Here is a 10,561-nt window from a genome sequence, read left to right as displayed (position 1 = left end):
GAGGAGTGGTTTCACTCCTCCGAGGTATTAATGCCTTGCGTAATGCTTCGGCTGGTCTGGTTGTTCCCTCATGCGAACTGGCCGTAGCCCGGGTGCACGGTCGGGGCCCAAGTTCTCGGGCTGGTATGTTGACGCTGTCAACGATTCGGCCGGAGCCGGTTTTGCGAGAGCAGCCCCCGAGCCTCCGCACAGGGCGAGAGGGCGATCAGGGACAGACTCGGCTTTTTTACATACGCCCCTACGTCGCCTTTCCGCAAGGAGGAGGGGGGAGAGCGCCATGTTACCCTTGATGGGCACCGAACATGGTGTCTCCGGTGAGCTGCAAGCGGGTAATCCGAGTGGACGTCCGTGCCCCATTCGTTGGGGGTCGGCTAGGGGCCCAGAGGCACGCCCAAAAGTACCTGCGGGTGATCTGCCGGACCCGGTCCCCTGGCGACGGGGTCCGAGGGCTCGATGCCTCCCTCCGATGGGATTCCGTTACAAGATCGCTCCCGCTGGTCTCGGAAATGTCCTAGGGTACCTCGGGAGCGCAGCCCGAGCCTTGGTTATGTATCGAACGTACCCCTGGTCATCCCTCGCTCGGCGTCTGAGGCGACTGTGAACCCTTCGGGGGCCAGCCTTCGAACCCCTGATCAGTAATGGGCGCGGAACCCGAGTAGCCTGAGGCGGCCGTGGAGCCCTTCGGGGGGCCGGCCTTCGAACCTCTGACCAGTAGTGGGTGTAGGGCCCACGCGATCCGAGGCGGCTATTGAACCCCTCAGGGGGCCAGCCTTCGAACCTCTAATCAGTAGAGGGGGCTCGGAGCCCGGTTCCTTCACGGGGAAGGATCCTTTTCGGGGTATCCCCCTTTCCCGGTCCCTGTTGCAAGAGATAGAGAAAGAGGAAAAAAAGGAAAAGGATACGAAATCGAACGACGTGGCGTACCTTTTTTGGCATGGTTATTACGGCGAAGGCGAAGCGTCGCCCGCTTCTCCTGCCAGAGGCGCCGCCTGTCCTGTCGCGGAGTTAATGCGACGGGGCGAGTGGTTGGCGGGGCGGCCGTTGCGCGTGCGTGAGCCGTTCGAGGGACGGATCACGGGCGTGTCGTCTTCACGCCGTGAGAGGAGGCTCTCTTGCTGCCCCTGGATGGGACGTGAGCCTGGCCGACGACGTGACCGCTGCTCCCGCCCGCCTGCCACCGTCATTACTGCTGGCCCACTTTCGGCTGCATTGACCGTCGCGCCAGGCTGGCGCTGCTGGGTTGTGCGCTGGGCCGCCTCGAGTCGCGGTATTGGTTCCGCAACCGAAGAGGCGCGGTGGTGGCGCAAGTGGCGGTGCAGTTGCTTGCATGCAGCATCCGGCGCGCTGGTTGCGTGACGCGTGGGCCTGGGCCTCCATGCTGGCGTGTTGGGAGTCGGGGAAGCGCGTCCACCTGGCGCGGTTGCATGCCGCCTGCATGGCTGCCTGCCCCTTCCGCCCGTTGGTCTGGGCAGAAGTGGGGGGTCTCTTGTAACCGCTGGGCGGTTGTATGCACCACGCGCGGCGGTTTGGCTTCTTCTGCTCTGAGCCGGTTTGCATGACATGCGGGACCCAGCCCCCGCGCCGCAGGGGAGGGCCTTGGAGCGTGTTGGAGAAGACTCAGCCCGTGACGTTTGGGGGCGCACGTGGGGAGAGTTGCCTTTAAAAGGAGGGCGACCCCTTTCGGAAGGCGACCATGTCTTCTCCCTACCTTATGCATCGCGTCTTTTCACCTTCCAAGCCCCCGGATGGGGGGAACCCGCTGTCTTTTCGCCTCATCGTTGGAGGAACGCAACTCCGCGGGAGTTGGTACCTTTCAGCCATCGTTCGGCTTCAAGGATTTTCATCATGCAGCCCGGCTGCACCCCTCCACCGGCGGTCACCCAAGATGGTGACCTCCAGCTTGATGGTGGGGGAAAGCGAGCCGGGCTGCGGCCTCTCCCCCTCCCTCAGCCTCAAGGATTTTCATCACCAAGGCAGAGGAGGGGAGTGTGCCGAGTTGGGGTCGGCCCCTGCGTGGGCGGTGGCCCGCTCCTTCACTCAGTGATGGGGGGGAGGGGCGGTTGTCGTCCGTGGCGCTGGCGGCTGCAGCGTGCCCGGCTTTCGGACGCGAGTGGCTTCGGAGCCGCTCGCGGCGCTGGCGTCTGCCACGGCAGCTGGAAGAGGTTCTTCCACCGGCGCGATAGCCAAGGCAGGCCACGGACCGACCTCCAACTCTACGACCTTCTGCCCGTCCTTGCCTTACGAGTTTTGGCATGGGCGGGGGCCTCCTGGCAACAGCATCCGCCCTGAGGACAGTGCTGCCGCTGTTCGGCCCCCCGGAGCAGAAGTCGTCGTCGTCGCCGCTGCTGGAGCAGGTGACGGCGCGCCGTTCGTCGGTCTTCCGTTGCTCCGCAGGCCTTCCCCCATGGAGTGGGGTTGTTCATACCTGCGGAGGGGGAACCGGAGTTCCGTTTGTAATGGCACTTTGAATGCCAGTGTTTTTGTTCATTGTGGCTGTCGAGGCCTGAACATGTATGTAATTTCGGCACGGAGCCGTGTTTTTTCCTCATTTTCGAGCACTAAGACTCGCCTGTTGATTATCTGAACCGCTTCACCAAGCATGAGTCGCCCCGTGTCAAGGTGACGAGTGAGGTATCCGTATCCCGGAGGCGTAGGAATCCCTCGGCTCGATCGGCCTTGTTGTCTGAGGCTCCTCTAGCTTAGTTAAAGAGACCCCTTGGCCGCTCTTCGACGAGCCGAGGCCAGGGGTAGCGATATCAGCACGAACAGAGGCGGAGTTGGCTCGAAAATGAAAACCTGGTTGGCCGGAGCCTAACCGGGTTGTCCGTCAGCGGGGCCGATGCCGGAGTTGATCAGCCGAGGCCTCGGATCGGGCTGGCGCCCTTGGAAGATGGTTGGCCGAGGCCCCAGGGGTAACCGGCCGAGCCGCCTGCTCGGGCCGGATTCCCGGAGAAGTCCCTGGACCGCGTCACCGTCCGAGGCTGGGTCGGACCTCGCTGAAGGTGTCGTCGATGCCGAGGGTGCTACAGCCCCCTTCCAGCGTGAAGACCCGAGCCTGCAGGATCAGATTGTCTTGTAGCGTGTGCCTTCTGCGGCCGCTGAGGCCAGAACACACACCCTCGCTGCGTTGTAAAGTTATGTCTCTTTTCCTCTTATTTCGAGTATCTGGACTTTTTTGTCGGTAACAGGGATGTTTGTGCGAGCGAGAGTTGCTTCTCGCGGAAGGTGATGAGTGAGGTATCCGTATCCCGGAGGCGTGGGAGTCCCTCGGCTCGGTCGGCCTTGCCGCTTACGCGTACTTTCACCCGTCCATGAGGCCCTGTCACCGACTCAGTCGAGAAGGCTCGAAGGATCGCTTCGGCAGAAGAGCTTCCGAACGTAAAGACTTGTTCGTTCCGCGGAATCACTTTATCCGAACGCGAGTTACTTATCGCAGAAGGTGATGAGTGAGGTATCCGTATCCCGGAGGCGTAGGAGTCCCTCGGCTCGGTCAGCCTTGGCTGCTTACGTGTACTCCGTCATTTTCAGGATCTGCTTTTCGAAGTAGTCAAAAAGCACGAAAGATATTCTGCTAAAAGAGATCTTTTTTCGAGGAAAATTTCGACGCAGAGGGGGTCCCCCCCTTTTAGCCCCCGAGGGAGGGTCGGGCTTTGCCGAGGCGAGACCGACCCTTCCTTGATGACTAAACTTTGCGTGGGTGCGAGGTATATGAACAACTTGAAAACATCTTAAGGGTAGAAGCGACGTAGCTGTTGGATGTTCCAAGCGTTGCCGTAGACCTCGCCTTGACTGTTGGCCAGCTTGTACGTTCCGGGCTTCAGAACTTTGGCGATGACGAATGGCCCCTCCCAGGGGGCGTGAGCTTGTGCCTCCCTCGGGCGTCTTGCCGCAGCCGAAGCACCAGATCGCCCACCTGGAGGTCTCGGGGCCGGACCCCTCGGGCGTGGTAGCGTCGCAGGGACTGCTGGTGCCGCGCCGAGTGTAGTAAGGCCTTGTCCCGAGCCTCTTCCAGCTGGTCTAGCGAGTCTTCTCGACTAACTTGGTTGCTTTGATCACTGTAGGCCCTCGTCCTCGGGGAGCCGTATTCCAGGTCAGTGGGCAAGACGGCCTCGGCCCCGTAGACCAGGAAGAACGGCGTGAAACCCGTGGCTCGGCTCGGTGTTGTCCTCAGGCTCCAGACCACCGAGGGGAGTTCCTTCATCCATCGCTTGCCGAACTTGTTGAGGTCGTTGTAAATCCGAGGCTTGAGCCCTTGTAGAATCATGCTGTTGGCACGTTCTACTTGCCCATTCGACATGGGATGAGCCACGGCGGCCCAGTCCACCCGGATGTGGTGATCCTCGCAAAAATCCAAGAATTTTCTGCCGGTGAACTGGGTGCCGTTGTCGGTAATGATGGAGTTTGGGAGCCCGAAGCGATGGATGATGTTGGTGAAGAACGCCACCGCCTGCTCGGACCTGATGTTGTTCAGAGGTCGGACCTCGATCCACTTGGAGAATTTGTCGATGGCGACCAGCAGGTGCGTGTAGCCCCCGGGCGCCTTCTGCAAGGGACCGACGAGGTCCAGACCCCATACAGCAAAGGGCCAGGTGATGGGTATCGTCTGCAGAGCCTGAGCGGGCAGGTGGGTCTGCTTCGCGTAGAATTGGCACCCTTCGCAGGTGCGGACAATTCTAGTGGCGTCAGCCACCGCCGTTGGCCAGTAGAAGCCTTGCCGGAAAGCATTCCCGACAAGGGCTCGAGGCGCTGCATGATGGCCGCAAGCCCCCGAGTGTATCTCTTGCAGGAGTTCCTGACCTTCGGCGATGGAGATGCATCGCTGGAGGATGCCCGAGGGGCTGCGGTGGTAGAGCTCCTTCTCATCGCCCAGCAAGACGAACGACTTGGCGCGTCGCGCTACCCGCCGAGCCTCGGCTTGGTCGAGGGGTAGCTCTCCTTGGCGAAGATATTGCAGGTACGTGGTCTGCCAATTTCAATCAGGCGTGGCCCCGCTCTGCTCCTCCTCGACGTGCAGTGTCTCGCCCTCGGGGGCCGAGGGTACCTCGGGCTGAACCGAGGGCGCCTCAGGCCGAACTGAGGGTGCCTCGGGCTGAGCCGAGGGTACCTCAGGCTGGACCGAGGGTGCCTCGGGCTCGGGCGTGTCGTCGATCTTGACGGAGGGTTGATGTAGATCCTGGGAGAAGACGTCCGGGGGAACCGTCGTTCGCCCCGAGGCTATTTTTGCCAGCTCGTCCGCAGTCTCGTTGTAGCGCCGAGCGATGTGGTTAAGCTCGAGCCCGTAGAACTTGTCTTCTAGGCGCCGAACCTCATCGCAGTAGGCCTCCATCTTCGGGTCGCGGCAGTGGGAGTTCTTCATGACTTGGTCGATGACGAGCTGCGAGTCACCGCGGGCGTCGAGGCGTCTGACCCCTAGCTCGATGGCGATCCGCAACCCGTTGACCAGAGCCTCGTACTCAGCCACATTGTTGGACGCCGGGAAATGGAGGCGTAGCACGTAGCGTAGGTGTTTCCCGAGGGGCGAGATGAAGAGCAGGCCCGCGCCGGCTCCCGTCTTCATCAGCGACCCGTCGAAAACATGGTCCAGAGCTCCGGTTGGATCGGAGCCGTCGACAGCTGGGTGTCGACCCATTCGGCTACGAAGTCCGCCAATACCTGGAACTTGATGGCCTTCCGAGGGGCGAACGAGATTGTCTCGCCCATGATTTCACCGCCCACTTTGCGATCCTGCCCGAGGCCTCTCGGCACTGGATGATCTCCCCCAGGGGGAAGGATGACACCACAGTTACCGGATGAGACTTGAAGTAATGTCGCAACTTTCGCCTCGTCAGGATCACTGCATACAGCAACTTCTGAACTTGTGGGTAGCGGATCTTGGTCTCGGACAGTACCTCGCTGACGAAGTAAACTGGCCTCTGAACGGGCAATGCGTGCCCCTCTTCTTGCCTCTCGACCACAATCGCGGCGCTAACCACCTGAGTGGTCGCGGCGACGTAGACCAAGAGGGCTTCTCCGTCAGCTGGAGGCACCAAGATAGGCGCCTTTGCGAGGAGCGCCTTCAGGTTCCCGAGAGCTTCCTCAGCCTCAGGGGTCCAAGCGAAGCACTCGGTCTTCCTTAAGAGGCGGTACAGAGGCAGACCTCTTTCGCCGAGGCGTGAGATGAAACGGCTCAGGGCCGCGAGACATCCCATGACCCTCTGTACGCCTTTTAAGTCCTTGATGGGCCCCATGCTGGTGATAGCTGCGATCTTCTCCGGGTTGGCTTCGATGCCTCGCTCGGAGACGATGAACCCCAAGAGCATGCCCCGGGGCACCCCGAAGACACACTTCTCGGGATTGAGCTTGACGCCTTTCGCTTTGAGACATCGGAATGTCACTTCAAGGTCGGAGAGGAGGTCGGAAACCTTCCTTGTCTTGACTATGATGTCATCGACGTAGGCCTCGACTGTGCGACCGATGTGTTCACCGAACACATGGTTCATGCACCGCTGGTACGTCGCGCCCGCATTCCTCAAACCGAACGGCATGGTGACATAGCAGTACATGCCGAAGGGCGTGATGAAAGAAGTCGCGAGCTGGTCGGACTCTTTCATCCGGATTTGGTGATACCCTGAGTAGGCATCGAGGAAGGACAGGGTTTCGCACTCAGCAGTGGAATCCACGATTTGATCGATGCGAGGCAGAGGGTAGGGAACCTTCGGACATGCTTTGTTGAGACTAGTGTAGTCTACACACATCCGCCATTTCCCCCCTTTCTTTCTCACAAGCACAGGGTTGGCAAGCCATTCGGGATGGAATACCTCTTTGATGAACCCTTCCGCCATTAGCTTGTGGATCTCCTCGCCTATCACTCTGCGCTTCTCCTCGTCGAATCGGAGCAGAGGCTGCCTGACGGGTCGGGCTCCGACCCGAATATCCAGCGAGTGCTCGGCGACATCCCTCGGTATGTCGGGCATGTCTGAGGGACTCCACGCAAAGACGTCGGCGTTTGCGCGGAGAAAGTCGACGAGCACTGCTTCCTATTTGGGGTCGAGCCCGGAACCGATCCGGATCTGCTTGGAGGTGTCGCCACTGGGGTCGAGAGGGACGGCCTTAACCGTCTCCGCTGGCTCGAAGTTGCCGGCATGACGCCTCACGTCTGGCACCTCTTTGGAGAGGCTTTCCAGGTCGGCGATGAGGGCCTCGGACTCGGCGAGGGCCTTGGCGTACTCCACGCACTCCACGTCGCATTCGAACGCGTGTTTGTACGTGGGGCCGACGGTGATGACCCCGTTGGGGCCCGACATCTTGAGCTTCAGGTAGGTGTAGTTGGGGACGGCCATGAACTTCGCGTAGCATGGCCTCCCCAGTACCGCGTGGTAGGTTCCTCGGAACCCGACCACCTCGAACATCAAAGTCTCCCTTCAGAAGTTGGAGGGCGTTTCGAAGCAGACGGGAAGGTCGAGTCGTCCGAGGGGTTGGACGCGCTTCCCGGGAATGATCCCGTGGAAGGGCGCAGCGCCTGCTCGGACGGAGGACAGATCGACGCGCAGGAGCTTGAGGGTCTCGGCGTAGATGATGTTGAGGCAGCTGCCCCCGTTCATTAGGACCTTGGTGAGCCTGACGTCGCCGATGATGGGGTCGACGACGAGCGGGTATTTCCCCGGGCTCGGCACGTGGTCGGGGTGGTCAGCTTGGTCGAAGGTGATGGGCTTGTCGGACCAGTCTAGGTAGACTAGCGCCGCCACCTTCACCGAGCAGACCTCCCGGCGCTCTTGCTTGCGATGCCGAGCCGAGGCATTCGCCACATGCCCACCGTAGATCATGAAGCAGTCGCGGACCTCGGGGAACTCTCCTGCTTGGTGATCTTCCTTCTTGTCGCCGTCGCGGGCCCTGCCACCCTCTGTGGGTGGCCCGGCCCTGTGGAAGTGGCGCTGAAGCATGACGCACTCCTCGAGGGTGTGCTTGACGGGCCCCTGATGATAGGGGCATGGCTCCTTGAGCATCTTGTCGAAGAGGTTAGCACCTCCGGGGGGCTTCCGAGGGTTCTTATACTCGGCGGCGGCGACAAGGTCCGCGTCGGCGGCGTCGCGTTTCGCTTGCGACTTCTTCCTGCCTTTCTTCTTGGCGCCGCACGGAGTTGACGCCTCGGGAGCATCTTCCGATGGGCGGCCCTGGGGCTGCTTATCCTTTCGGAAGATAGCCTCGACCGCCTCCTGGCCAGAGGCGAACTTGGTGGCGATGTCCATCAGCTCGCTCGCCCTGGTGGGGGTCTTGCGACCCAACTTACTCACCAGGTCGCGGCAGGTGGTGCCGGCAAGGAACGCGCCGATGACATCCGAGTCGGTGATGTTGGGCAGCTCGGTGCGTTGCTTCGAGAATCGCAGGATGTAGTCCCGGAGAGACTCTCCCGGCTGTTGCCGGCAGCTTCGGAGGTCCCAGGAATTCCCGGGGCGCACGTACGTGCCCTGGAAATTGCCGGCGAAGGCTTGGACCAAGTCATCCCAGCTGGAGATCTGCCCCGGAGGCAGGTGCTCCAACCAGGCGCGAGCGGTGTCGGAGAGGAACAGGGGGAGGTTGCGGATGATGAGGTTGCCGTCGTCCGTTCCACCCAGTTGGCAGGCCAGGCGGTAGTCTGCGAGCCACAGTTCCGGTCTCGTTTCCCCCGAGTACTTTGTGATAGTAGTCGGGGGTCGGAACCGGGTCGGGAACGGCGCCCGTCGGATGGCCCGACTGAAGGCCTGCGGACCGGGTGGTTCGGGCGAGGGACTCCGATCCTCCCCGCTGTCGTAGCGTCCCCCACGCCTGGGGTGGTAGCCTCGGCGCACCCTTTCGTCGAGGTGGGCCCGAAGGTCGCGACGATGGTGCTCGTTGCCGAGGTGGCCCGGGGCCGCAGGCGCGGTGTTGCGCGTGCGCCCGGTGTAGACCGAGGCTTCCCGCATGAATCGGGAAGTCGCGGTATGAGGTTCCGAGGGGTATCCCTGCCTTCGGGAGGCAGAGCTCTCGGCCCGTCGGACCGCAGCGCCTTCCAGGAGATTCTTGAGCTCTCCCTGGATTCGCCGACCCTCGGTGGTTGATGGCTCCGGCATCGCGCGGAGGAGCATCGCTGCGGCTGCCAGGTTCTGACCGACCCCACTGGATGCAGGTGGCGGCCTGACCCTGACGTCGTTGGCGACGCGGTGCTGAAAACCCTGGGGCAGGTGACGTACTTCTCCGGCCGGGGGTTGGCCCGCCCATACCTGCCCGACGTCCCGGCGGATCGGCTCAAGCGCTCCTGCTCCCTCGTCGAACCTGGCCTGCGCCCCGCGGTCTTGCTCGAGCTGTGGGTCGTGACCCCCCGCCGGAACAGGGACCACAACTAGCTCCTGCGGGATGTCTGCGCGAGGCACCGGCCTAGGGAGATCACCGTCCTCCGGCATGCCGAGATGGTTGCCTTCGGAGGGATCCCCTAGCTCAACGTGGAAACATTCGCGGCTTGGGCCGCAGTCCTCGTCGTCGAGGCTGCAGCTACCGTCGGAACAGTCGGAGAGGCAGTAGTCACATGCGGTCATGAAGTCCCGCATGGCACTGGGGTTGCCAAATCCAGAGAAATCCCAACAGATGCTGGGATCGTCATCTTCCTCGGACCCAGAGGGCCTGTAGGTCGAGACGTCCGTCAACCGGTCCCAAGGCGACCGCGTGCGAAACCCCAGAGGGGTTGCACTCGCCTCAACGAGAGCGCCCGCCAAAGCAAGGTCGCTAGGCGGGTTGAGGCTGAGTCGAAATGACGTAGGATGGGAATCAGTCGGTACCTTTTGGTCGACGAGGAGCGACATAGTCACGTCGGGGAGGGCGACGTCCTGCAAGCTCTCCGCGAGCGCGCTGGCGTCGTCCACTTGCTCGGGATTGGCGCGTCGCGGGGGGACGGTGCCCGCCTTCGTCTCAAACGCGAGGTCGACGCCCGACGCGCCCCCCGTTGGGGCACTGGGGATGTCGATTCGCTCGACAGCCGACGAAGCGCGGCCTCCCGCTTGGCCTTGGTTGCCCCGCCTCCTCCTCCGTTGGCGGGGGAGAGGTCGGGGCGAGCTCGAATGTTGTTCTTCCACCACGCGGGGAAGATGTCGTCGATTCCGCCGCCGGCGGGCGGGTTGTCGGCCGCCATTGTCGTTGTCGCGCGACGGTGGAAGGAGTATCATGTCATAGCTGCCTTCGAAGGACATGAACTCAAGATTCCCGAAACGGAGCACCGTACCGGGCCGGAGAGGTTGCTGGAGACTGCCCATCTGGAGCTTGACGGGAAGCTGTTCGTCAACACGCAGCAGGCCCCTACCTGGCGCGCCAACTGTCGGCGTTTCGAGACCGGGGGGTCCCTAAGCCGACGAGTGAATGTGCCGCGTGCCCCAGCCCAGATGGGTCGAGCGCGTGGGCGAGCGCGAAGGGGGGAAGCGAGGTGGCCGGAGACGGGCGTGAGAGAGGTGGAAATCCCGCGGCCTTCGTGTTCGTCCCGCGCCCAGGTCAGGTGCGCTTGCAGTAGGGGGTTACAAGCGTCCACGCGGGTGAGGGAAGCGAGCGGCCCCAAGAGAGCGCATGTCTCGTCCTCGTCCCC

Source organism: Zea mays, chromosome 7 (assembly GCF_902167145.1).
Source record: "Zea mays cultivar B73 chromosome 7, Zm-B73-REFERENCE-NAM-5.0, whole genome shotgun sequence".
NCBI classification, from domain to species: Eukaryota; Viridiplantae; Streptophyta; class Magnoliopsida; order Poales; family Poaceae; genus Zea; species Zea mays.
Note: the sequence above shows the minus strand (reverse complement) of the source record.